We start from the raw sequence: 26,469 nt of genomic DNA on the forward strand, positions 1-26,469 counted from the left end.
CAGGAAACAACTAATACAGGTGTAAAGCTTTATAGATTGGCATTACGTTCTATTCTGTTGTATTTATATAATGTATTGATATAATTTGGCTCAGGTTCCAGAGGACTACAGGTCCACCATGAAAGTGGCATGGGAACAAGTGTCAGACATGGCAGCTAAAGCAGGAGGCTAAGAACTCACATCCTTAACCTGCAGCATGAAGCAAAGAGTAGGAACTGGAGATGATGTGTGGCTGTAAATTCTCAAAACATACCCCCTGTGACATATCTCCTCCAGAATGGCACCATTTCCTAACTTCCCAAATGATAGCACCAACTGAAAAGAGTTGATTTCTCTGACTTCGGGCCTCCATGCTTGCTTTCTCTTATATGAACCAATTCATGATAAAGAAAAGCTCTTTAAGTTAGATGTTAGATGGCACAACTCCTGTGTTACAGGAATGAATGCTTTCAAGAAAAACTTTTAAATTCGCTTTTCTTTAAATCCATCACTATTCTATCTCTTATTTGTTCCTATTCCCCATTGTTTCCAGGCCATTAAGAGTTTCTCGCTGGGCAGTGGTGGCGCATGCCTTTAATCCCAGCACTCGGGAGGCAGAGCCAGACAGATCTCTGTGAGTTCGAGGCCAGCCTGGTCTCCAAAGCGAATTCCAGGAAATGTGCAAAGGTACACAGAGAAACCCTGTTTTGAAAAAAAAAAAAAAAAGTTTCTGTCCATTTTTCTCAAGTTCTATTGCTTATCTTTTTCTGTTTAGAGCAATGTCTCCTGTAGCTTAGGGTTGCCTCACAGCGTGTAGTTGAGCCTTGCTCTGAATACCTAATCCTACTTCTGCTGCCCAATGCTGGAACGATAGTCCTACAACTACTTCAAGGCTGGGCCTTAACTGGTGAGTGAAAAGGAAAAATAGACCAGTTATTGAGTGTCCTCCAAATGCTCTGGATTTTACTGAAAACTTGTAAATGAAGAGAGACCTGTGTAAGAATTGGGTTCACTGAACAACTGTAAAGCAGGTTAGTCACAGAAAAGAAAGGGATGGGCAAGAAGGAGCATGAAAGCTCTCCTCTTTGACTGTAGCTCACATTAGAAATAAGTAGTGAGGTAATCAATTTTAGATGATTAATAAATGTCCTGACTGGCCATTTCTTGGGTCCACAGACCAGGGAATCAAGAATCTGGATAAACCACTGAGCTTACCTTGAAATCAAATTACAGTAGTTACACTAATTCACGCAAAATAGACCTGGATAAAATGGTGTGGCTCCTCCTAAAAGACCTGTTATTTTACAGGTTTAAGATGGACAGCCTGAGAGAAAATGTGTGACTAACACTCGGTGTGCTGTAACACAAATCCCTAGTCTTTGGAGCACACATGGCCATAAAGTCTATTTCAACTTTTTGAAGTAAATTTTGAGGATTATAATCACATCATTTCCATTATCTCTTTCTTGCCTCTAAGCCTTCCATAGACACTTCATTGTTCTATAATTCATGGCCTCTTTTTGCTTTAAGAACAGTTACCATTTGAATATGACCTATGTTTGGCTGCTTCTGAGCTATGAAGCAAAGGGTGGCTGTACTAGTCATTGACCATGGAATGGAATATGCACACAAGGGACACCACATCTTGGGAGAAGAACAGGAAGTGCTCGGAGAGATTGGAAGAATTTCTCCTACAGTACTGATATCCCGGACTAGAGGCCTGACTGCCGCTAGGGTAGAAGGGCAGAGCTGGGAAGGCCTGTGCTGCCTTAGTCATTTGGTCTCTGCTCATCTAGTGGGAGTCCCCACTGTTCTGAGGCCCAGGTGTGTATACTGTCTGTTTAGGGACTCTGGGCAAGACTAGCAATCAGGAGCTCCAGTGGGAGGTGGATTGTGGGGTTTTTCTAGCATTTTCCTCTAATGTAACTATAGGAAGCAGCGAGGGAGACCGTAAGCAATGCCAGGGTGAGTGGGGGCACATTGCCTTGCACTCGAGGAGCTTCTTCGCTGAGCTGTCTGTCATCTGGGAGCTGGATAGACCATGAGACAGTCTGGTTCCGTTGGTCCATGTGTTGACCCAGGTAGTGGCCCTTCTCCTCTAAGCCTCCCTTTGTGTGCATTCCCTAGGAATGGGGAGGCTCTGCAGGCCTGGCTAGGGAGATGTGGTGTGTATATTATCACTGTCCTGTGTCAACACACTGGCATTGCTTTTGGTGTGCAGTGGGAAGACAGATTGGAAAAATGAAGACATGGTTTGCAGAAATTCTTAACATTGCATTTCACAGTTTGTGTGGTAAGTTCTACAAATAGTTTAGAAAGTGGCAGAAAGGAGGTAATGGGGTTATCTTTCAGATATTCTTGATTAGAATGGTTTTAACTTTCCTCTATCACCAGCCACAATAGCATGATTCAGAGATATTCAATCCAGGGAACAAAAGGAATATCTGAGCTGCAGAGGTTCCTTGGGTGTCCATGGTGTTGGGCAGGTGGATAAGGCAGACTCCACATCTTGTGCCATAATCCATGTAGCAGGAAGCAGACATTATTCTTCAACATTGTTTTGTGTGTGGGCGTCAGTCAGACCAGGTTTGCCTGAAACCACAAGAGGGACTGAGAGGATGGATAGCCATAGCCAATGTTTCTGATCACCATTATTTCTAGAGGGCTCTAGAGCATGTGGGCTCTCTGTTTGGAAGAGAGATCAGTAATAGTTGGAGGGTCAGAAATATATCATTTTAGGGGTCATTTTGAGTTATTTTATGTGAGTTGTGCAGTCTGTTCTTATGTAGTTTCTGTAGATGTACAGTCATAGCTAACTTTGTTCAAGTTCACATTTTTCCTGGTTGGGTTCCCTTTAGGCTTTTGATGAAACCTTGACTATATTTTTGTGCTTTTGTTCTTGGCTTCTTCTATTTCCTTATTCTTTCACAAATATTGTACACATTCTTTCTGTGGGATGTTCTGTATGGCAAATGTGTTGCTAATTAGTCAATAAATAAAACACTGATTGGCCATTGGCTAGGCAGGAAGTGTAGGCGGGACAAGGAGGAGAATAAAGCTGCGAAGTAGAAGGCTGAGTCAGAGAGACACTGCCAGCCGCCACCATGACAGGCCGCATATGAAGATGCCTGTAAGCCACGAGCCATGTGGCAAGGTATAGATTAATGGAAATGGATTAATTTAAGCTGTAAGAATAGTTAGCAAGAAGCCTGCCACGGCCATACAGTTTGTAACCAATATAAGTCTCTGTGTTTACTGGCTGATGATAGAGACTTGTCCTGACTGTGGGCCAGGCAGAAAAAATCTAGCAACACATTCTTCATTGTTCTGGATTTGTGTTAAGTACAAAAGTCACATTATGTCAATGTGTGTACCAGTTTGTCTTAATGCTATTAAGAATTTTGAGCTTTTTCCCCCTTGCGCCGCCAGGCCTGCAGGTCTGTGGAGCCGTGGTCGCAGGTTGCTGTTCCGCAGGATGGGGTTTGTGAAAGTTGTCGAGAATAAGGCCTACTTTAAGAGATACCAAGTGAGATTTAGAAAACAGCGAGAGCGTAAAACTGACTACTATGCTCAGAAACGATTGGTGATCCAAGACAAAAATAAGTACAACACACCCAACTACAGGATGATAGTTCGTGTAACCAACAGAGATATCATCTGCCAGATTGCCTGTGCCTGTATAGAAGGGGACATGATTGTGTGTGCAGTATATGCACACGAGCTGCCCAAGTATGATGTGAAAGTCGGCCTGACAGATTATGCTACCGTCTATTGCACTGGCCTGCTGCTGGCCCGCAGGCTTCTCAGTAGGTTTGGCATGGACAAGATCTATGAAGGCCACGTGGAGGTGACTGGAGATGAATACAGTGTGGAAAGCATTGATGGTCAGCCTGGTGCCTTCACTTGCTATTTGGATGCAGGTCTTGGCCGAACTACTACTGGCAATAAAGATTTTGAGGCCCTGAAGGGAGCTGTGGATGGAGGCTTGTCTATTCCTCATAGTACCAAATGATTCCCTGGTTATGATTCTGAAAGCAAGGAGTTCAACGCAGAAGTACACCGTAAGCACATCATGGGTCAGAATGTCGCAGACTACATGCGCTCCCTGATGGAGGAAGATGAAGATGCTTATAAGAAACAGTTCTCTCAGTACCTCAAGAACAACGTAACTCCAGACGTGGAGGAGATGTATAAGAAAGCTCATGCTGCTATCTGAGAGAATCCAGTCTATGAGAAGAAGCCCAAGAGAGAGGTGAAGAAGAGGTGGAACCGACCCAAAATGTCTCTTGCCCAGAAGAAAGATCGGGTTGCTCAAAAGAAGGCAAGCTTCCTCAGAGCTCAGGAAAGGGCTGCTGAGAGCTAAAGCAATTTTCTATGAAGGTTTTTTCATAAAGATAATAAACCCATGGACTAAGCAACCTTTTCTGTGTTGGTTAAGCTGTTATTATGAAACCGTAGGGGATAGCATGAAGGTGTGAAAGCCAAGAAGTGGAGCTCAGATCCACTTGCCTTTGCTGGGATTAAGGGCAAGTAACACCACCTGGCTGAGAAGTGTTTTCCTCCCACAAAACAAGCTTAGTTCCCCCCCTCCCCCAGAAAAAGCCATCTTACTTGACTCCAGCAGAGCTCTTGGGTTTCTAGTCTTCCTGGAAGGAGTCACTATCCTTTAGCTTGTCAAATCTGGTAAGCAACAGACCCATGACAATGCAGTTGAATGACAATGAAGTTCACAGATTTAACAATTTGAGCCAAAAGGGTTGTGGCTTTTCTAGTTTTCATTTTACGCAGCTGTTGAAAGGTATGTGCCAGACCTGAATATACATAGGAAAATAAATTGGAAGAGTCAAATACTAAACCTTGAATTTACAAGGGAAAGAACTAGGTGATACAATTTGTGTCTTTTAAGAAATAGCCCTTCATCCCACAAGAAGTAAAAATTGTCTTCCGTGATTTATACCAGTCTGGATTTATCTGTATGTCAGCTGAGGTGGTTCAGGGTTTGATCACCACTGGTCTTAAAATGTGAGGCTCTGCTTTGTGGAACTTGGCACTTCATGAAAACAGTCACTACATCCCCAGTCTAAGATGTCTGTTGGTTGGTTGATTTCTAAGATGATACCATCAGATCTAATTTCAGTCACAGTGGTAACTGCATGTTAACATGTGGAATACATGGTGAAGCTAAGTCACTCCAACCGTTTCCTCCATCTGAAGATAAAATGTATAAGTATAATACAATAAACCATGCTGTAAATCCAACCTTTTAATAAAAGGAGTCATTTAAAAAAAAAGAATTTTGAGTTTTTCCACATGGCACATAGCTTTGGATTCAGCTATCCTGTCATAATTTTTTTGTGAATTTCCTGTGGATTATATTGAATTTGTGTTGTAAATCGAACATGCTTAACATCATCTTCTTGTTGAAAATACATAATTTTAATAGTGTTATTTGGAAAAGTATAAAAGGATAAATTATACTATTGTGTATAATCACTTTTAGCAAATATAGGAAATTGTGAAACTGATTTGAAATAATGTACAAAGACATAGAAAGAAGATAGCAGTATAGTTTAGTGACAGAATACATTGTTGTGTTCACATGAAAGATATCGCATTAAGTGTAGTATATTTATGGAAGCAAAAAATAGTAAAACATGCTCCAGAATTTCACAATGAACGGAATATGACATGGGATTGTGTAATGGTGTGCAAAATAATCTCTGATAGCAGTAGGTTGGGATTTTCCATACATATCAACTAAAATTAGTTCAAAGCATGTTGCATTGGAATAGTTGATATAAAATTGCACATATTTAGTGTGAGTATAATGATGCATTTGGACATAGTACCTACACCCAAGCAACCCCATTACACCAAATAAGAATAAACCATGTTCCTCAGATGTTCTCTTTAGTGACATTAGTAGACTATCTGAAGGTAAATGATATAAAATCAGTGGTTAATTTTAGTGTACTGAAAATAACACAAGTCTTCAGCTGTATGACTAATAATACTTAAAAACAGAGCAAAGTTCTTGTACTAAAAAGTACAATATTTTGTCAGGCAATGGTGATACATACGTGAAATCCCAGCACTTAGGAGGCAGGGACACGTGGATCTCTGAGTTTGAGGACAGCCTTGTCTACAGAGCTAGTTCCAGGGCTCCAGAATGAAAACCCTGTCTTGGAATACTGAAAAACAAATGTATAAATTGCTGTTAATTATACTAGGTGCATAAGACTCTTCACTTAGTAAATTACAACCGATGAATATAAGCAAGTATATATTAAGGTTTTCTACAGACGTATTTCCTGAGATAATTTATCAAAATTCTTGTAAGTAATAATAATGAAAAAAAGCCATGGAAAATAATACTCTGACTTAATATAATTTATTAAGTGTTATAAATATATGTAACTTAAACTTCATGGAAATTGCATAAAGGTAAGATTTCATGTACACAAGTGAGTAAAGAGCTTGTGGGTAAACTTAAGCAGAACAAAATGAAATTTCAAAGGAAGGTGTTCACCCCAGCTATTATCCTATTGCTTAAATTCTATACAAATTTAAGTAGAAAATGGACAAGAAGGTAACAGGACGTGGATATGACCAAAGCACATTTTATACTTACATAAAAGCATCATAATGAAATCCATGTTGTGCATAATTAATGTATCCCAACAGACACATTTTTAAAAAAACTTTCAGTGGCTCATGAGGTTGACCTCATGCCTCAGCACACATGGAGGGGCACTCACACAATTTCTTACATGCAGAGACAAACAAATAGAAATTAAACCTGTATGGCAGATACATAAAATGGCATGTGCATTTAAAAAAATTCAGACCAGAAGAATACACTCTTAAAACCTATCCTCAGGGTTCCTACTGTCATACACGGTCTAGTTTATGTTTTGGTGCTGGAAGTGAGGCAAGATCTCAGGGATATTTATCATGACCTTGTTCTACCTCTTTCTCACACTTCTGGTTTCTAAATGCCCTTCACTATAGTATAGGCTGATCAGGAAAGGGTCAGGAAAAGCTGATGCGCTATTGTATGGTGAGGAATCGAACACCCACAGCAGCTTCTGCCTACACTCCCGTGTGTGTGTGTGTGTGTGTGTGTGTGTGTGTGTGTGTATTTCCCTTGTTGATCTGTGCTGTGATAACAGGAGTGATGCAAGAAGTAGAAACAATGATCACACAGGAAAGGACCAAGACTGTGTGCAGTGCGCTGCTTTATTAGATCAGTGCTATTCGCTGCCATAACTACTTTACTTCCTGAGTGAGTCCCCCAACACAGGACTTCCAGAGCTCTCAGTGAGGCTAACTGGTTTGAGGAGACCCCAGATGCCCATTCCAGCAGTGAGAAGATTTTAAGGAAAAAATTTTCTGACAGAGGAAGCCCTTCTTCATCCTCACCGGACCTGAAAAACATGTGCTGACATCCTTCTCCACAGGGAACCCTCTCCTGTGCATTTGACCTCCCTCTGCCCCTTGCCATCACTACCCCTGCCCTCTACCACCTCTATCATCTTCTGTCTTCACAGTGGACAACATCCTCTCCACACAGGATTTGGGGATATTCTAACTAACCAGGAGGATGCAGGTAGGTTTCCAAACCCCTGGATGTTCACAGTTGCAGGTCTATAACAAGGAATAGCTTTTTTTTTTTTTTTTTTTTATTTAATGTCATTTCTTTTTTTTTTTTTTTTTTTTTTTTTTTTTGGTTTTTCGAGACAGGGTTTCTCTGTGTAGCTTTGCGCCTCTCCTGGAACTCACTTGGTAGCCCAGGCTGGCCTCGAACTCACAGAGATCCGCCTGGCTCTGCCTCCCAAGTGCTGGGATTAAAGGCGTGCGCCACCACCACCCGGCTTTAATGTCATTTCTTTCACAAGACTTAAAGAATAGGTAAAAATGATTGTTACCCCTAAAGCAATTTGTTGTATCTCTAGTTCTTCTAATCACAGGTCTCTTGAAAACCTGACTAAATCACTAGGTGCTTACAGAACATGGCCACCAACCAAGCAGGAGAAAGATGATTCAGGGCTATTTGGGCATGGAGTAATGACACCAAGGGGTGAAATGTCTGTGAAGCAGTTACTGCTCAACATTACTAGCCCCTTTAGTATTTACACTTTCATGTTATTGTAGCCCCTCCCCCCAAAAGCAAAACATACATTTCCTTTTTCCTATATTCAGTTTGACTTTAACAACTTTCTAAAAATGTAAACACTGATCAACACAGGAAATCTGCCCCCTGAACACTACATATTGCCCAGGTAACATATCATAGGCATTCATGAATACAAGGACCACTGGTCCTCTAGAAACAAGTCAGAGAGAAGCTACCTGATGGCCTTAGAAGTGTGGATGATGTCTTTGATCAGAGGCACATCCACCGTGATGTTCATGGAGACTACTCCTGCAAAGTAGAAAGTCTTCAGGGCCATCTCAGTGCTTGGCTCACCAAGGCTCTGCACAGAGGGCACCCACTGCAGAGCCTGGCTCCATCTGTGTCCTAGAAGAAAGGGCATAGAAAAGAGTATGATGCACCAAGGAAAAGTCCATCAAAAATGCTGGGAACAGACTTCAGGTTATTGCCTCTTCAAAGGAAATATATAGATCTTGTTGGGTTTAGGATGGATATAGCAATGGGCCAGGCATCATTTGTGTTAGAGGAAGAAGCTGGCACATCCCAGAACAAGAAGAGTGAGATGGTCAGTGTGACTAAATTCTGTGTGGTCAATGTGTGTATACTGGGTGGATGTCCACTGTGTGGAGTAGTTCACAGTGGTCTGTTCTTGCTGTGTACTGAAGGTGACCAGAGACCTGGAATCTGCCTTACATAACAAGAGTTTCCTTATGTGCAGAAGACATTCAGGACATTGCTTTGCAGGTCTTTCCATGTAGAAGACCATCCAGTCTACAGTCCAATTGGAGACTCCAGAGTCAAGGCACAAATCTGCTCTAAGCCTGGAAACGATGCTGGGGCAGTGTGCTTGTTAGATTTTATTATCAGACTGAGCCAGACTAGTCAGCTGGGAAGAGGGACTCAAGATGAGGAACCATTTTGATCAGGTTGACTCTGGGCATGGCTGTGGGTTTTATAGATTGTTAATTGAGATGGACAGATTCATTTCATTGGCAGGGACCTGAACTCTTTAACAATGGAAAAATCTGGTACATAAGAAGAGTCATTTGGGCAGCATGGGAGCATTCACATCTCTCTACTCTTTACAATGGATTTGATGTGACTAGCTTACTGAGTTTCTGCCTTGATTTCCCCAAGATGGACTATAACCTGGAAATGTGCATTAAAATCAATTCTTACTCTCATAAGATGCTGGCCCTGGGGCCTGGATGTAATGAAGATGCTAAGACACCCCTCTGTGACACTGGGGTTGCCACAAGTCAGGGAGATGTGAGAGTTATGAATAACATGCTCAGCAGCAGCACATCAGTCCCAGAGCGGGAGCTCCTTCTTTCTTCTGAGCCCAACCCCGTGTTTCCCCATCACTATGTTACAGAGACACACAGACACCCATTGACCCACACAGCATGTCATCCTGTCCACAAGTCCCTCTGCGTACTGTCTTGCCATAGGAAATGCTGCCCTAATTTCTTCTAATATATTTAAAAAAAAAAAAACCAAGCTTCACTTCACTGGAAATTATTTCTCTATGGATTTACTGACTCTAAGAATTTTGAAATATGGGGAAATGGATTTGAAATCACAGCCCTAAAAATGAATCTCCACCTTATGATGTATTCTTCCTTGGAGGTCAGGAGATGCTCCTTAAAGGTCAAACCACGCAAGCACTTTACCTGCCAGATATGGCGGGTAGACATAATAAGTGGCAATGTGTCCACTAGTCTCTTTAGTTCTAGGCTGCCCTCTAAGTTCTGTGTTTCCTCTGAAAGAATTCTGGAAACTGATCATCAACAAATTTCTTCCTTAAAAAATATAGAGAGAGAAGCACTTCGGATGGAAAAAGTCATGTGATGAGGTCCTTATCATTGTAGCTGCTGGTGACGGTCCTTTATGAACAATATCAAAGGACTAATCAAGGAGACTACCTGCTTTACCTAGGACTTCTAGTAACCACATTTACAGGGTTAGGGTGTACTTCTAAGGAACAGAGTTCCAAAGCCACAAGTCCGAGAGGGAGATGGCAGTGGCACCCCTGAGATTCTCTACTACATGGCTGGTGGCAGTTTAGCCTTTCTGTATGTCAGTTTCCTGCAGCTAGAGGAAGTAGGGTAGAGACAGTCCCTGAAGATGACAGCCTCTACCAAGGACACTATAAAATCTTCCCACAAATTTGTTTTTGGCTTTTATTAGCCACAGTAAACGGTCTCTTCCATCTGAGGTCTACAGGTTGCTAAGGACGTTTTGTTTGTTTTCCCCCAGCTTTCTTCACCCTCTTTCCTTTTACACATTTTTATTCATTTTGTTATGTCTATTAATTCACTTAGAACAAAGGCAGGACCTACCCAAGACACTTGTGTTGTTTCCAGGCTCTGGATGTGTTAAATAAAGCAACTGGCAATAAATCAAGACTCTTGACATTCCGTCTTGCCTAAGCATTTTAACCCCTGCAAGGCAGTTTTCTCTCTGGAAAAGCAGTCATAATAGAGAGTTCCCCTTCCCAATGACTGGGGCTCCAGTATTTCTGTGTCTCTCAGCACCTGCCTCCTGGACGTAGCAAAGCTGGGGTGTGGTGGACAGACCGGTGGTGGCAGAGGTGGGACAGCAGCCTCAGCTGATCTACAGGCCCTCCCACTCTGCCCCTGAGCACCGCTTCTGCCCACACTTCGCTCACTGTTGAGGGAAAGTCGCTGGGCTCCCATTGGCTGTGGGACCTCCGCACATTCCATCAGCCTTCCCAACTGAGGCCTCTACCTGCTGCCTCTCTGCTCACTGCCCAGCCAGCCTTCTGGCTGGAGTCTAAGGCTATTGGCCTAAAGCATAGAGCTCAGCGGTATGGACCTGGTCTTACACCTGACCCTGATCTGTCCCTGACCCACCCCCACCCCTGCCCCAACCACAGCCCCTGGTTCCGGGAAGCTCTTGTGTCCTTTGCTGAAGGAGCAGGTGGTGAGAGAGGAGTTCGGCCAGGCCCCAAGCTATTTGAAGGCACAACCCCTACACCTGTTCACCTCCTGCCCCTAATCTAGGGTCTCCTGGGAACTCCAAAGTCAACTGTTGACACATGGAAATTCCCTACACCCAACTTTAGACATCTCCAATTCAAAATCTCTATGGAATCAATCCCCATTCCGAGAATTTCTCGCAAAGAAAATCTTCCAGTTAAATCCCCTATTCTGCCTAACGTTGACTAGTATCCTGCTCAGCTGTATTCTGAGCTCCAGAGTCAAAGGCAGTCTTTAAGTTCTATGTAAACACAGCTGAGAATGTCTGGCATGTAAACTACCCTGCTGTGAGCACACTGGCCTGGACAGAAAGTAGTATCAGCTATAAACGACCCGAGCCTTGTCATGAGGCCAGGCATTTTAGTAAATTCCCAGTGTGAGAATTATACCACAGAAAGATGTGAGAGGACAAAACCCACTTCCTCTTAATGACCTGGAAACAATGGGGGAATAGGAACAACTAAGAGATAGAACAGTGGTGCATTTAAAGAAAAGCCAATTTGAAAGTTTCGTTGAAAAGCATTCATTCCTGTAACAGAGCTCTGCTGCCCTCCACTCTGTCTATTCCCACTTCGCAATATACTTCTAATACTTTCCCAGCAGAGGTGTGCATTGCTTCTCTGCTCAGTTCCGTTAGGGAGTTTCCCAGCAGAGATGATGGTTTCTTCTCACCTCTGGCGCAAATTGTTGCTTCTGTGCTTCACACAACGAAGGGGAAACCCTTTGCAGAAATGTACCAGTCTACTGCAGCTTTAGCAAGAAGTTGTTACTTTTGCTCTGCTCCCCTTTGGGAGTTTCCCAGCAGAGGGTTCTACTGCTTCTCTGCCAGGCTCCACTAGGGAAGTTTCCCCGTAGAGACTATGCTCCGTGATGGCAAAAGGTCTTCACACAAAACTCATTCAAGTTATTTATGGGGGTGGGGAACGTGGCGGGTAGTGGGGGCGTAGGGTATCTAGGAGAGTGGCTGAAAAAAAAAAGGCAGCTACCAACTGAACATGCACATGGCTATGGGGCTTTTTAGGGGTGGAGTTTTTCCACTGAAAAGATTTTCAGGGTGGGAATTGGTCTCATTACAAACTCTGAGCTTGGACAATCTTAGAGATTGGCTGGATTTCATGTTAGGGATTGGTTGACTTTCCTGCTCAAGGATTGGTTGGTTTCATGCTCCTCATGTGTTTTTCTGTGGCTCTGGTTTCAGCGTTAGGATCTGTTTCTTTGGCTGGCCCTTTTACCCTACACATAGGGCTTCATAAATTCACAAATTTATTTTTTCCATGAGTTTGCAGGTACAGACAATATTAAAATGGATTATCATAAAACTTGAACAGACTGTTGAGACTGTCAAGTTTTTCTACAGAATACTGTTGTATAACTGAATGTAAGTGTGTTGACTAAACATCTAAACAAATACTTTATATTAAGGAGCCTTCAGAATTTTTCTCAGGTCCCCTAATACTATTGTAATAATCAAAGGCTTTAATGGATTGATTGCATACAAAAAGTTTATTTCTGTATAAAGAGCTTTGCAACACTGTCTACATTTATAAGGTTTCTTTGCAGTATGATGTTTTCAAGTGTCTTTGAAGACTACTAGCATAGACAAAGGCTTTACCACATTGATTACATTCATAGGGTTTCTCTCCAGTATGTGTTTTTTTTTTTTGTTTTTTGTTTTGTTTTGTTTTGTTTTTGTTTTTCGAGACAGGGTTTCTCTGTGTAGCTTTGCACCTTTCCTGGAACTCACTTGGTAGCCCAGGCTGGCCTCGAACTCAGAGATCCACCTGGCTCTGCCTCCCAAGTACTGGGATTAAAGGTATGCACCACCAACACCCGGCCAGTATGTGTTCTTTTATGCATTTGAGGATGACCCTGTTGTCCACAGGCTTTCCCACACTGATTATATTCATAGGGTTTCTATCTAGTATGGGTTCTTCTATGTAATTGGAGACTGCTCTGTGTAGAGAATGTTCTACCACATTGATTACAGTTATAGGGTTTCTCTCCAGTATGGGTTCTTTTATGCACTTCAAGATAACACTGTCGTGTAAACGCTTTACCACACAGATTACATTCATAGGGTTTCTCTCCAGTATGTATCATTTTATGCATTTGAAGAGAACACTGATATCCAAATGCTTTACCACATTGATTACATTCATAGGGTTTCTCTCCAGTATGTGTTCTTTTATGTCTTTGGAAACTATTGTGAAACACAAAGGCTTTACCACACTGATTACATGCATAGGGTTTCTCTCCACTATGTATTCTTCTTTGATGCCTTCGAAGAAGAATCTGTTGGAGAAAGGCTTTACCACACTGATTACATTCATAAGATTTCTCTCCAGTATGTGTTCTTTCATGACTTTTAAGATAATCCCTTCGTGCAAAGGCTTTACCACATTGATTACATTCATAGGGTTTCTCTCCAGTATGTGTTCTTTTATGTTTTTGAAGAGAATCATTTAGTGCAAAGGCTTTACCACACATATTACATTTATAGGGTTTCTCTCCAGTGTGTGTTCTTCTATGTGACTTGAGACTACTCGGTGTAGAGAAGGCTTTACCACACTGATTACATTCATAGGGTTTCTCTCCAGTATGTGTTCTTTTATGTATTTGAAGATGACACTGTTGTCCACAGGCTTTCCCACATTGATTACAGTTATAGGGTTTCTCTCCAGTATGGGTTCTTTTATGCACTTGAAGATTACCCTTTCGTGTAAAGGCTTTTCCACACTGATTACATTCATACGGTTTCTCTCCAGTATGTGTTCTTTTATGCATTTGAAGAGAACCATGATATCTAAATGCTTTACCACATTGATTACATTCATAGGGTTTCTCTCCAGTATGTGTTCTTTTATGTTTTTGAAGAGAACCATTTAGTGAAAAGGCTTTACCACACATATTACATTTATAGGGTTTCTCTCCAGTGTGTGTTCTTCTATGTGACTTGAGACTACTTGGTATAGAGAAGGCTTTACCACACTGATTACATTCATAGTGTTTCTCTCCAGTATGTGTTCTTTTATGCATTTGAAGAGGACCATGATATCCAAATGCTTTACCACATTGATTACATTCATAGGGTTTCTCTCCAGTATGTGTTCTTTTATGTTTTTGAAGACTACTAGAACATACAAAGGCTTTAGCACGCTGATTACATTCATAGGGTTTCTCTCCAGTATGTGTTCTTCTGTGCTTTTGAAGATCACTGTTGTATGCAAAGACTTCTTCATGACTTCTTTCATGCCTGCAAAGAAAATTAGCACATGTAAAAGCTTTAGCACATTCAGTACACTATTGAATCTTTACATCTGTATGAACTGATTTTGCAGTTTGGTCCAATAGTAAAGAGGAATCACATCTTAAGGGTTTAATCACAGAGTTTACACTCATGTTTTTTCCCTTCATGAAGGGTTGTTTTGCATCTTTGAAGATACCTGTGATGTTAAGATCCTTTCTTACAAGGTTCACATACACAGAATCTTTTTTCTATATGATTTTTCATATATATCAAGAGAACTGGAAAACCGCAGAGCTTTACCATGTTTCCTGCAACCATAAATTTTTCTATAACTGTGAATCATACTACATGTGCTAAGTAAAATAGGACAGAGAAGTATTTACACATATACCCCTAGTACTCATAGGGCTTTTCTGCAGTTGTTACTTTTTTGATGTATTAAGAATAAACCTGGAAAACCAATTACTTGTATACTTGAATCAAATCCAACAAGTGTACTCCACATAGGCACTCCTACATATCTTCTAATTGTTCTGAGAGAGAAGTATATTACGTCTTTCCTTAACCCTATGCTCATATGTCTTGTATCTAGAGTGACATATGACATTCCTAGTAAAGGAAGAATAACAACTAAAAGGGTTTCCACATTGAATTCACAGAGTGTGACTTTCTGTTCTCCATAGACATGTGATATAGGGATTAATGTTTCTCTCCGACAATTGCCCCTTGACTCTTGACTCTAAGTGCACCTCCCACTAAACTTCGTAGTAACAAATTCATGAGTAGCACTAGCTTTACTATGCACTATTTGCTTATTAGAGGGTTTTGGAAATATACTAATGACCTCTTCAATGTGTATACCTTTTATAAGATGAGTAGTATGAAATAAATGGATTGGCAGTTTCTACAGCATAGCTCTCATGGTACAATGAATCAAATGGTGATATCAATTAAGGCATTGTTTTTTGTGCTCTTTCTTAAAAGATTGTCTTGCAAATGCAATTCACCTGCCTGAAATTGAGGTATATGGTTTTGGGAGAATTTAATAGTCATTAATGCACTTTAAGCTGTGCTTATTTCCACTGTTGCTTTTGTTTAAAACTTCCACAACACATTGCAGGTTTCTTCACAGGAATATTTGTATCAGCTTGCAGATGCAAATTACCTTTCATGCTTTTTAGAACTTTGATGGTGTTCTTCAACATTATGGTCTTCCCAACTGTATCCTAAAATATAGTACCAGAAAATGTATGGTATATTATTAAAAATTGGACAAAATTTAACTTAATATCTTCAGTGAACCCTAGAACCATGCCTGAATTATTCATCTCATTCTTCTTCTTTCTCAATCAAACAACAGAAGAGCATCACTAACCAAGGAACAGTTTTCCCCTATTTTAAACATGAAGGAAAATTCAGTCTTACCTATAGCAGTGAGGTTCCTGTAAGTTTCCAGCATCACATCTTTGTAGAGAGTCTTCTGGGAAGGATCCAGCAAAGTCCACTCTTCCCAAGTGAAGTCAACATGCACATCATCATAGGTCACTGTATTCTAAAATATCCCATTCAAGTGTACAACAGAAAGTATGATACTGATGACATTGCAAATGTATACTTCTTTAACAACACAGTCATATAATTCTGGTGCTCCCCATACTCATTCCATGACAGACATACATACAACAAGTCACTTAAAAAAGGAAACTGAATAGGAGGTTCACCTCTGCAATTTCCATATCCTATGAATGGAATATCACCTTACAAGAGAAATGCCTGTTAACAAACATAGAGAGACAAGTAACCAAATCAACAGTGGGAAACAATGAGAGAAATTGTATGAACGGTTACTAACTACAAACAAGAAACCTTGTGATTGATTTATTGTGCACCCTAATAAACTTATCTGAGGGTCAAAGAACAGAACAGCCACTAGATTGGACAAAGAGGCCAGAAAATAGTGGCACACAGGTCTTTATTCCTATCACTTGGAAGGCGAAAATCCATCTGGATCGCTGGGAGTTCAAGGTCACACTGGAAACAGCAATAGTGACACACACACCTTAATCTCAGCACTTGAGATCCTATGTCTTTGCTTGGGAAAGACATATGCCTCTAATCCCAGGAAGTGATGGCAGGAAGCAGAAAGGTATATAAGGCATGAGGACCAGGAACTAGAGGCTCTTAAGCTTTTAGCAGCAGTTGATCCATTTGGATGAAGACTCAGAGGCTTCCAGTTTGAGGAAACAGGATTGGCTAAGAAGTTGGCGAGGTGAGGTTAAGCAGCGGCTGGTTCTGCTTCTCTCTGATCTTTTAGCGTTCACCTCAATACCTGACTCTGGGTTTGTTTTTAATTAATAAGACCATTGAAGATGTGTGTTACATGACTAAGATGGGCAAGCTGGGTACATTGGCTCATACCTTTAACTTCAGCACTCAAAAGGCAGAAGCAGGCATATATGCCTCTTGTAAAATGCCAGCCTACTCTATGCAATTGCTTCCAGGACAGACAGAAGTAGACATTATGATATTGTCTCCTATGCAAAAATTAGTCAAACAAAGAAAAAAGGTAGATAGAACTCAGAGCAAGAAAAGGAGGGAGCCGGGCGGTGGTGGCGCACACCTTTAATCCTAGCACTCAGGAGGCAGGCGGATCTCTGTGAGTTCGAGGCCAGCCTGGTCTACAGAGTGAGATCCAGGAAAAGCACAAAGCTACACAGAGAAACCCTGTCTCGGGGGAAAAAAAAAAGAAAAGGAGGGGACAACAGTCTAGCCACCCCACTGCACAGCAAGCCATGGACTAAGTAGTAAAGGATGGTATACAGAATAGAGAAAGATACAAGCCCAGAGGCAAAAGGTAGATTGGATAGTTTAAGTTAAACAAAACTGGCTAGAAACAAGCCAAGCTAAGGCTGGACATTCATAATAATAAAAAAAAAAACGCTGTGTAGTTTTGGGTAGCTGGGTGATGGGTCCCCCAAAATAATAAACAGCAAAAGAGTTAAGAGCGAGAATGATAACAACCAACAACATTTTGGCCTACCAAAGTGAGGCTCAAATTTCAAGGCTCCTTTAGGAGTTTCTGCCTTACAGAAAGCCCTTGGGCAGTTGGTACATTAAAAAAAACAAAAACAAAGAAAGACTTTAGGCTTGGCTTTCATGACTTGTGAGATGGGCAGAGCCAGCCACAGAAGCTAGAGGCAGAGCTAGTCTGCTCACATGGTTAAAAAAGGCTAAATGACATGAAGTAAAAAATATAAAACAAACAAACAAACAAAAACCCACAACCTGTAAACAGGTTCCACTATGTTTTTTACAATGTGTGTAAGCTTAAGAAAGAAAATGGATAGAGACAGTCATAGAGAGAAGTAAATGGATTAAAAATAATAAAGTAAAAGAGACAGTTTAAAGGAACACTAAAAGCAATATAAAGAAAATGCACATACACAGGGAGTCTGGATCTTATATATGATTGTGTTGATTTTGAATTTTTTGAATGCTGATGAGCAAACAACTGGTGCCTGACACGGAATTGTGAACAGGATTGCAAAATTGAACCGGCCGGGCGGTGGTGGCGCACGCCTTTAATCCCAGCACTCGGGAGGCAGAGCCAGGCGGATCTCTGTGAGTTCGAGGCCAGCCTGGGCTACCAAGTGAGTCCCAGGAAAGGCGCAAAGCTACACAGAGAAACCTTGTCTCAAAAAAAAAAAAAACAAAAAACAAAAACAAAAAAAAACAAAAGCAAAATTGAACCAACCTAGATACTTTAGGGCTATCTTAACTTTAAAATGGAACTCAAAAAACATAACTGTCAACTGAAAAATCAAAAATGCTCTGAAGAACAGTTTTTTGCTTTGTTTATTATCACAGGAAACAAGATGCTGTGGATTCTTTCCAGGTTGATATGCATCAGATTTGATCAGGAGAGACCTCCAGAATCTTAACTGGTGATCTCTACCAACAAAGATTACAGCTGGTCTTCCCAGGATTTGGCCATTATCTCAAATTTTCTCTGGGACACTAAAGACAAGAGGCAGCAGTTTGAAGAACATGATGCCTACATTCTCAAAAGAGGTGTGGGAGTTATGGACATGTGTTACCATTTAGGGGAATATGGGAAGATAAGATTTAAAAAAACAACTATTGACCTCAGAAATCTTGCATTGGTGTATTCATACAAATTTAAACTTAATTTTGTTATACTGTATATATGTTTCTAGTTTGGAGTACTGTGCTTATGCAGCTCATTTAAAAATGCAATGTATAATTAAGAAATGAGAACGCCGGGCGGTGGTGGAGCACGCCTTTAATCCCAGCACTCGGGAGGCAGAGCCAGGAGGATCTCTGTGAGTTCGAGGCCAACCTGGGCTACCAAGTGAGTTCCAGGAAAGGCGCAAAGCTACACAGAGAAAACCTGTCTCGGGGGAAAAAAAAAAAAAAAAAGAAATGAGATTAGTAGTTAATCTATAATAATCAAATTTGTAATCATATTAGTTATTTTTCAAGGTTAAATAGGTATATTTCAGATAGATGAATGGTTTTCAAACACTTCAAAGACCTAAAGAATATGGTACTTAAAATGTTTTGTTAACATAAAGTTTTTTATGACAATGAGACACATCTGCTCCTGGCAGGACCACTTCACTTCATAGAAGGATGATGGGCATTGAAAAAACTCCATAGAGGTTTTCTTTCATTGTGGCAAGGTTAGCCATTTGGGCAAGAAACTGCTTAAGCCTTAACTGCTTGACAGTGTGCTGTGCAGACTGGACATGCAGCACCCATAGGAAAGTGACTGCTGAAATTTCCCAATACAAGGCAGGACAGTCCTTTAAATTTCCAGCTTCATGAAATGTCTGCCAGATACTCTGGACTTGTAGGCTGAAGATGAATGCCCAAATGTGGCAGAGAAACTTTGGGTGACTTTCCAGGCAGATGCCTCTGTTGTTAGGTAATATTAATCACATCTGCAATCTTTGATGGAGTTAAAGACAAAATAATTAGAATTTCAGATTTACATTATGATAGAAAGTAAATTAAGTATTAAACTTTAGAGTCACTAAGATGTGATTGGTGATGGAGTGTTTTCTATGAATTTGCTAAATAAAAATGAACTGAATTTTGTAATTGTAATTCTTATTTGATAGTATTTTTTTAAATTTATTTTCCAGGGGAGAGCGCGAACGCAGTCCCCCACTACCACAAATTATGCAGTCAAGTTTCCCGTATTTGGGGAAATCACAGGGGTCAGCACATCCGGAGTGCAATGGATAAGCCTCGCCCTGGGAAAACCACCTTCGTGATCATGGTATCTCCCCTGCCAGGTAAGTATTGATAGTATTTTTTATATATAGTTTTACTATGTCAAAGTTAAAACCTTTCATTTTTGTTTAGACAAAAATGGGGAAATATTGTGAAATATTTTAAGATTACTTGTTTATGCTGTAGAACATTTGTTTTAATGATGCAAAGATGTATTAGTTTTTTATGTTACATTTGTTTAACTCTGTGAAGCTGTCACACTTTGCCTGTCTAAAATGCCGAGTTAGTTTAATAAAGAGCTGAACATCCAATAGCTTGGCAGGAAAGGATGGGTGGGGCTAGCAGACAGAAATATGTGGGAGGATAAATCTGGGAGGGAAAAAAGGAAGGAGGAGCAAAAGAGGGAGAGAACACCAAGGGCTAGCCAATCAGCTACTCAGCAAGGCATGGAGTAAAAAGTAAAGAAAGTACACAGAATAGGGAAAGATAAAAGCTCAGAAGCAAAAAGTAGATGTGATAATTTAAGAAAAGATGGCTAGAAACAAGCCAAGCTAAGACTGTGCATTTATAAGAAAGAATAAATGTTCATGTATGTAATTTATTTGGGGAGCTTGGTGGCAGGCCCACAAAACAGTAAAAAAAAAAAAATAACAACCCATAACACCAGGTTAATCCCCAGAGCTTTATGGAATGAACACTCTCACAGTCTCCTCACTGGTTTTCTGAGTCTGCCAAACAGAGATGCCTGTAACAATGCTGAACTGTAACCTGTTACTGTACGGCTAAGAATCCATGCCCTTAAATTTTGATTCTTTCTTGTTTTCAGGACCAGCACATGATAGGTGATTCTGCAAAATTTGGCTTCTTAATTGGGATGGACACTAACACACTTGGACCACAGGTGCAGCAGGTTTTATATCAAGTTGCTTCCTGGAGGGACTAGAAGTCACGTTGCTTACTCCTTCCATAAATTAAAGATTTAGTTGGATGGGGTCTTACCCTTAGGGTACCTTGCTAGGCTTCCATTCCAGAGCAAGAGCCTTCTCTATAAAGGTGATAAACTCCTTGAAAATTCCTGACTGTTTCAGCACTTGACTGCCATTTGAAACTACCTTTTCATTTTCCCTTATTTCTGCCTGACTTTATTTTTTTCTACTGTAGGCCTGAATGAGTCACCAGTAATAACCAACCACCAGATTCAATGTTCCATTTAAGAAATTAGCCCATAATGTTTTAATTCTGCCTTACTAAATTTCCAGGGTATAGGTAGAATAAGAACAAAATTGGAGCCAAAACACCACACAAATGACCTCCAGCTTAATTTTTTATGGAGTCTCTATTTCTGACTGAAATCCTGTGATCTCAACCTCCACTTTCTGCCATTACTCTAAACATTCCCATCTTCCTGGACCTACAGGAACAGTCAATTAAGTTCTGTGCACAACTTTCTATGGCTTTTGCTACCTAAAGTCCTGATATCTTCCACATTCCTCCAAAAGACAACATCCCAGGTTCTACCTAGCAACACCATCATGTTTCCTGTTCCGTTTCTTTGTTCTAATGTGATTTTATGCTGCTGTGATTAAAACCTCTAACCAAAAGCATCTCAGGCAATGCACAGGTTTATTTGGCTCATTCTGTCAGATCACATGCCACCATTTTGGGAGCTTAGGATAGAAACTCAAGCTAATAATTAAAGGCAAAACCCATGGGCAAAGATTGTTTCCTGGCTTTATCTCTTGCCCAGTTACTGTCTCATGATCAGATAGCTCTCTTTTCAGTCTAGGCCCACTTTCTTGGGGATAATTCCAACCTCAGTGGAGGAGTCTTCCCACATCAGCCTTCCCACATCAATCAGCACAGACTCTCACAGACATAGCAGCTTCTGACTGTTATGAATAATGCGACTATGAACATAGTTGAGCAAGTGTCCTTGTGGTAGAATTGAAAAACATCTTTTGGGTATATGCCCAAGAGTGGTATAGCTAGGTCTTGAGGGAGATTGACTCCCAATTTTCCGAGGATTACATATTGATTTCCACAGTTGTACAGGTTTGCACTTGCAACAACAATGAATCCCTTTGCTCCATGTCCTTGCCAGCAGTAGATGTCACCTGTGTTATTGATCTTAACCATTCTGACAGGTAAAAGATGAAATCCCAAAGTAGTTTTCATAGGCATTTCCTTGATGGCTAAGGACGGTGAACATTTCTTCAAGTGTTTCTCAGCCACTTTGGATTCCTCTACTGAGAATTCTATTTAGAGGTGTACCCCATTTTAATTGGATTATTTTGTTTGTTGTTGTCTAGTTTCTAGAGTTCTTTATTATCCTGTTTGAGGCAACCCAGAAGCACATAGACAAACATGGTAAGTACTCACTTATAAGTAGATATTAGTAGTTAAGTAAAGCACAGTCACAGTCATCACAATTAATCACAGTACAATCCATACATGCAAAGAGGCTAAGTAACAAGAATGTCTCTAGGGGAGGTGCATGGCTCTCCCTGGGAAGAGGAAATAGAATATATTTTGTGGGTATACTGGAGGCAGGTTGGGGGAACAGGAAGGATCAGGTGAGAAAGGAAGGGACAGAGGAAGAGAAGAATGGGATAGATGGCTGGAATAGGGGAGCTTTCAGTGCGGGGGTTTTGGTAACAGTGAGTGCAAAGTTCCTGGAACCAAGAAGGATGACCCTCTTGAGGACTCCTAGCAATCAAGAATATGAAGGCAGCCGGGCGGTGGTGGCGCCCGCCTTTAATCCCAGCACTCGGGAGGCAGAGCCAGGCGGATCTCTGTCAGTTCGAGGCCAGCCTGGGCTACCAAGTGAGTTCCAGGAAAGGCGCAAAGCTACACAGAGAAACCCTGTCTCGAAAAACAAAACAAAAAAAAAAAAAAAAATATGAAGGCTGAACCAGCCAACATCTGTAACCACATAAGACTCCCAATGGTGGGACTAGGACACCAAGCGAACTATAAACCTTTGACCCACATTTGTCCTGCCTGCAAGACATGCTGGGGCAATGGTGGCTCAAGCTTCTGTAATGGCCAACCAATGGCTGGTCTAACTTTAAGCCCAAGCTGTGAGGAAAAAAAACCCATGCCTGATACTGTGTTCCTGACCAGGAACCAGAACTTCAATGGCTCAGAGAACTAGGAGAGAACCAAATACAATTCACCAAGGGAGAAAAAGTGAGATGATTTGTAAATATTTTCTGCTATAATCATATATATATTGGTGCCTAGCCCAGTTGTCATCAGAGAGGTTTCTTCTGTCACCTGATGGGAACACATGCACAGATTCCCTACTCAAATATTAGCTTGAGCTCTAGGAATCCTGTGGAAGGAAGGGGTGAGGATTTTAGGAGCCAGAGGTGTTGAGGAAACCAGAACATGGCCCAAAGAATCAACTAAGCAGGGCTCATAGGGGCTCACAGAAACTGAAGTGGCAATCATGGAGCCTATAAGGCTCTGTGCCAGATCCTCTGCATACATGCTATGGTTGTTTAGCTTGGGGTGTTTGTGGGACTCGTAACTGTTGGAGTCATGGTATCTCTTGACTCTTTTGCCTGTTCTTGTGACCCTTTTCTCCTTATTGGGTTACCTTGTCCAGCCTTGATATAAGGGTTTGTGGTTAGTCTTATTGTACCTTGTTATGATGTGTTTGGTTGATATCCTTGGGAGGCCTGCTTTTCTCTGAAGGGAAACAGCACCTGGGGGAATGGTGATTGGAGGGGGCAGCTAGAAGGTGTGGTGGAAGAGGAGGCTGCTGTCAGGATGTATTGTATGAGAGAAGAATCAATATAAATAAAAAAGAAAAAAACGAAAATGCATTTAGTCTAACTTCAATGATGCTCATAATCTGTAATAGCCCAAACAGTGCAAATGTGCCAAGTCTCTTCTGACACTCAAGACAATCTCTTAACTGTCACATCTTGTAAAATCAAGAAACAAATTAAGGATTTCCAACATACAATGGCACAGGATATGCTCTCATTCTGAAAAAGAAGAATATGGCCATGTTCCAGCCTCCACCTCAGGCAGATATTCTCTGCTGATGTGCACGTCACACCAGTCAGAAGAACAGGTAAACAGGGCACCAGCCCAAAAACTTCCACACACCTTACATCCTCACAGACACAATCCCCCACCAACTCTACAGCTGTTACCCCCAAATCCATGTTCCCACTCCCAAATGGGATGGATATCGTCTGCTCAAGTACAGGCCACACAAGCCACAAGGCCAAGTAGGCAAAGTGAGGTGAAGACTCCCTGCTGGACCAAAGGCCATGACATTAATCAGAATTCCACATAGGCAGCTCACCTACAGTCCTCCTCCATTCTTTCAATAACCCCAATACTATCCTCCATTCCACTTCCTTCCTCATCTGTGTCGAAAATTACAACTTAGGTGGAGACCCCTTGCTCAAACAAAGGACACACCATCTGCTAGAATTCCACCTGCCTACAAATCTCCCCCACTCTCTCAGTGTCCCCTCAACACAATCCCCAAGCTCCCTCCCCTCTTCTCTTGTTTCAGCCCAGAACTTGGGCAGATACTCCATGCTGGAACAAAGGCCACACCTAATGCCAGACTTATATCCCCCAAATTGGGGTTAAAACCCATGTTCAACCATAGGACACACAGACCAGAAGACCAGAGCAAATAGACACCAAGGAACAAACTCTCATCCAAAATGGTTAAACTCAGAAATTGGCACCTAGACCAAAAAAAAAAAAAAAATCACTGCATACCCAGATATCTGGACACCAGCATAAGAACACAATCAGCAACAGCCAGAGCAATGGTCACCACCAGAGTCCAGCTATCCTACCACAGCAAACCCTGAATATTCCAACACAGTTAAAGCCCAGGAGATTGAAGTCCAACTTTATAAAGGTGATAGAAGTCCGTAAAGTGAAAGTGAATAAATCCCTTAAGGAAAGCAAGGAAAGGAAAAATGAAATATTAGAGAAAATTAACAAATACCTTAAAGTAAAGAAACAAACAAACAATTGAAGGAAATGAATGAATCTATTCAAGCCATGAAAATGGAAATAAAATTTTTCAATTTTAAAAAATACAAACTGAAGGAATTCTGGATATGAAAATCTAGGTAATTGAACAGGACCTACAGAGGCAAGCTTCACCAAAAGAATACAATTCATGGAACAGAGAACTTCAAGCTTTGAAGATATGATAGAAAAAAAATTGATAAATTGATCAAAGAAAATGTTAAATCTAAAATTTCCCTGAACTATCACATCCAGGAAATCTGGAACACTATGAAAAGACCCAAACTAAGAATAATAGGAATAGAAGGAGAAGAATATCAGCTCAGAAAATATTTTCAAACAAATTCACAGTTGAAAATTTTCCTCTCTTAAAGAAGGACACAGGAAAATACAACCCACAGAATCACCTAAGCAGGTTTCATAGAGGCTCACTGAAACTGAGACAGCAATCATGGAATCTACAGGGGTCTGCACCAAGTCCTCTGCATATATGTTATGATTGTGTAGTTTGGTGTTTTTGTGGGATTCATAACAGTGGGAGTTGGGGGTGTCTCTGACTCTTTTGCCTGCTCTTGGAACCCTTTTCCTCCTATTGGATTGCCTCATCCAGCCTTGATATGAGGGTCTGTGCCTAGTTTCATTGTATCTTGCTATGCAGGGTTGTGTTGCTATCCCTGGGATATCTGCTCTATTCTGAAGAGAAATGGAGGAGGACCAGTTCTGGTGGAGAGTGGAGCAGTGGAGGACTGGGAAAAGAGGAAGGAGGGGAACTGAACTGAAGTCAGGATGTATTGTGTGAGAGAAGAAGGATTTTTTTTTTTTCGAGACAGGGTGTCTCTGTGTAGTTTTGGAGAATGTCCTGGATCTCTTTCTATAGACCAGGCTGGCCTCAAACTCAGAGATCCACCTGCCTCTGCCTCCTGAGTGCTGGGATTAAGGCATGAGCCACCACCGCCCAGAGAAGAAGAAATTTAAAAAAAAAAAAAAAAGTAATGTGCACACAGTGAGGCAAGATTGGACCAAGTCAAGACTAAAACTCAGCAGGGCAAAAAACAAACCCTGTAGCTCCATCTCAGATACGTGGAGCTTCATTCTCCAAGGTCTTTTATAGCTCTGTCCCTGAAAATGTTCATACATGTCTCTCCTTTGCTATTTCCACTCCCTGTTTGCAGCTCGCCATGGCAGATGTCCCATGATTTGGGTATTTCAACATCCTATCATCTCAAAATACAACACTGCCTTCATCATCACAGCTTCATGGAATGAGCTCTCAGTCTCCTCACTGGGGTTCTGACTCTGCCAAACATAGAAGCGTGCAACAGTGCTGAAGTAAAATCACAGGGGAAGAATCTATGATCTATACATTTTGCATCTTTGTAGTTTCTAGAATCAGATCAACATAGGTTATTCCAGCCCCCCAAAATTTGGCTTCTAAGTAGTGCTTTATGGTACCACCTTGGACCAGATTTGCTGCATGTTCTGTAGGATGTTGCACCTTAGGATTAGGAATCAAGTTGCCTATTCCTTGAATAAACTGAAAGCTGAGATGGATAGTCTTATCTTTTGGTACCTTCTTAGGCTTCAAATGCAGAGAGGGGCCTTCTCTTTAATGGTGCTTAACATCTTTTCTGCCTCTGTTTCACCATAGGACTGCCATGTGAAACTACCTAGTGCACTGTTTTTTTTCTAAGAAGCTGACTTTAATTTCTTTCTGAACTACTTGTTTCTTTTCCGCTATAGACCTAGAAATCAGCCAATAACTTTTTAATTCAGCCTTACTCAATTTCTCAGGTAATGAACAAAATAGGAATGAT

The 26,469-nt window shown here is 41.1% G+C and overlaps 1 non-coding gene and 2 pseudogenes across 1 annotated transcript; 1 reads left to right on the forward strand and 2 right to left on the reverse strand.

The window, feature by feature from the left end:
• Positions 1 to 3,216: 3,216 nt before the first annotated feature.
• Positions 3,217 to 5,216, forward strand: LOC131897509 (large ribosomal subunit protein uL18-like; annotated as a pseudogene).
• A 392-nt stretch (positions 5,217 to 5,608) lies between these two features.
• Positions 5,609 to 15,923, reverse strand: LOC131897321 (zinc finger protein 431-like; annotated as a pseudogene).
• A 3,625-nt stretch (positions 15,924 to 19,548) lies between these two features.
• On the reverse strand, positions 19,549 to 19,712 carry LOC131897752 (U1 spliceosomal RNA). The gene has a single exon (XR_009375775.1). It is a non-coding gene; the product is annotated as a U1 spliceosomal RNA (small nuclear RNA).
• Between the last annotated feature and the right edge of the window lie 6,757 nt (positions 19,713 to 26,469).

The sequence above is a fragment of the Peromyscus eremicus genome, chromosome 22 (genome assembly GCF_949786415.1).
Source record: "Peromyscus eremicus chromosome 22, PerEre_H2_v1, whole genome shotgun sequence".
NCBI classification, from domain to species: domain Eukaryota; kingdom Metazoa; phylum Chordata; class Mammalia; order Rodentia; family Cricetidae; genus Peromyscus; species Peromyscus eremicus.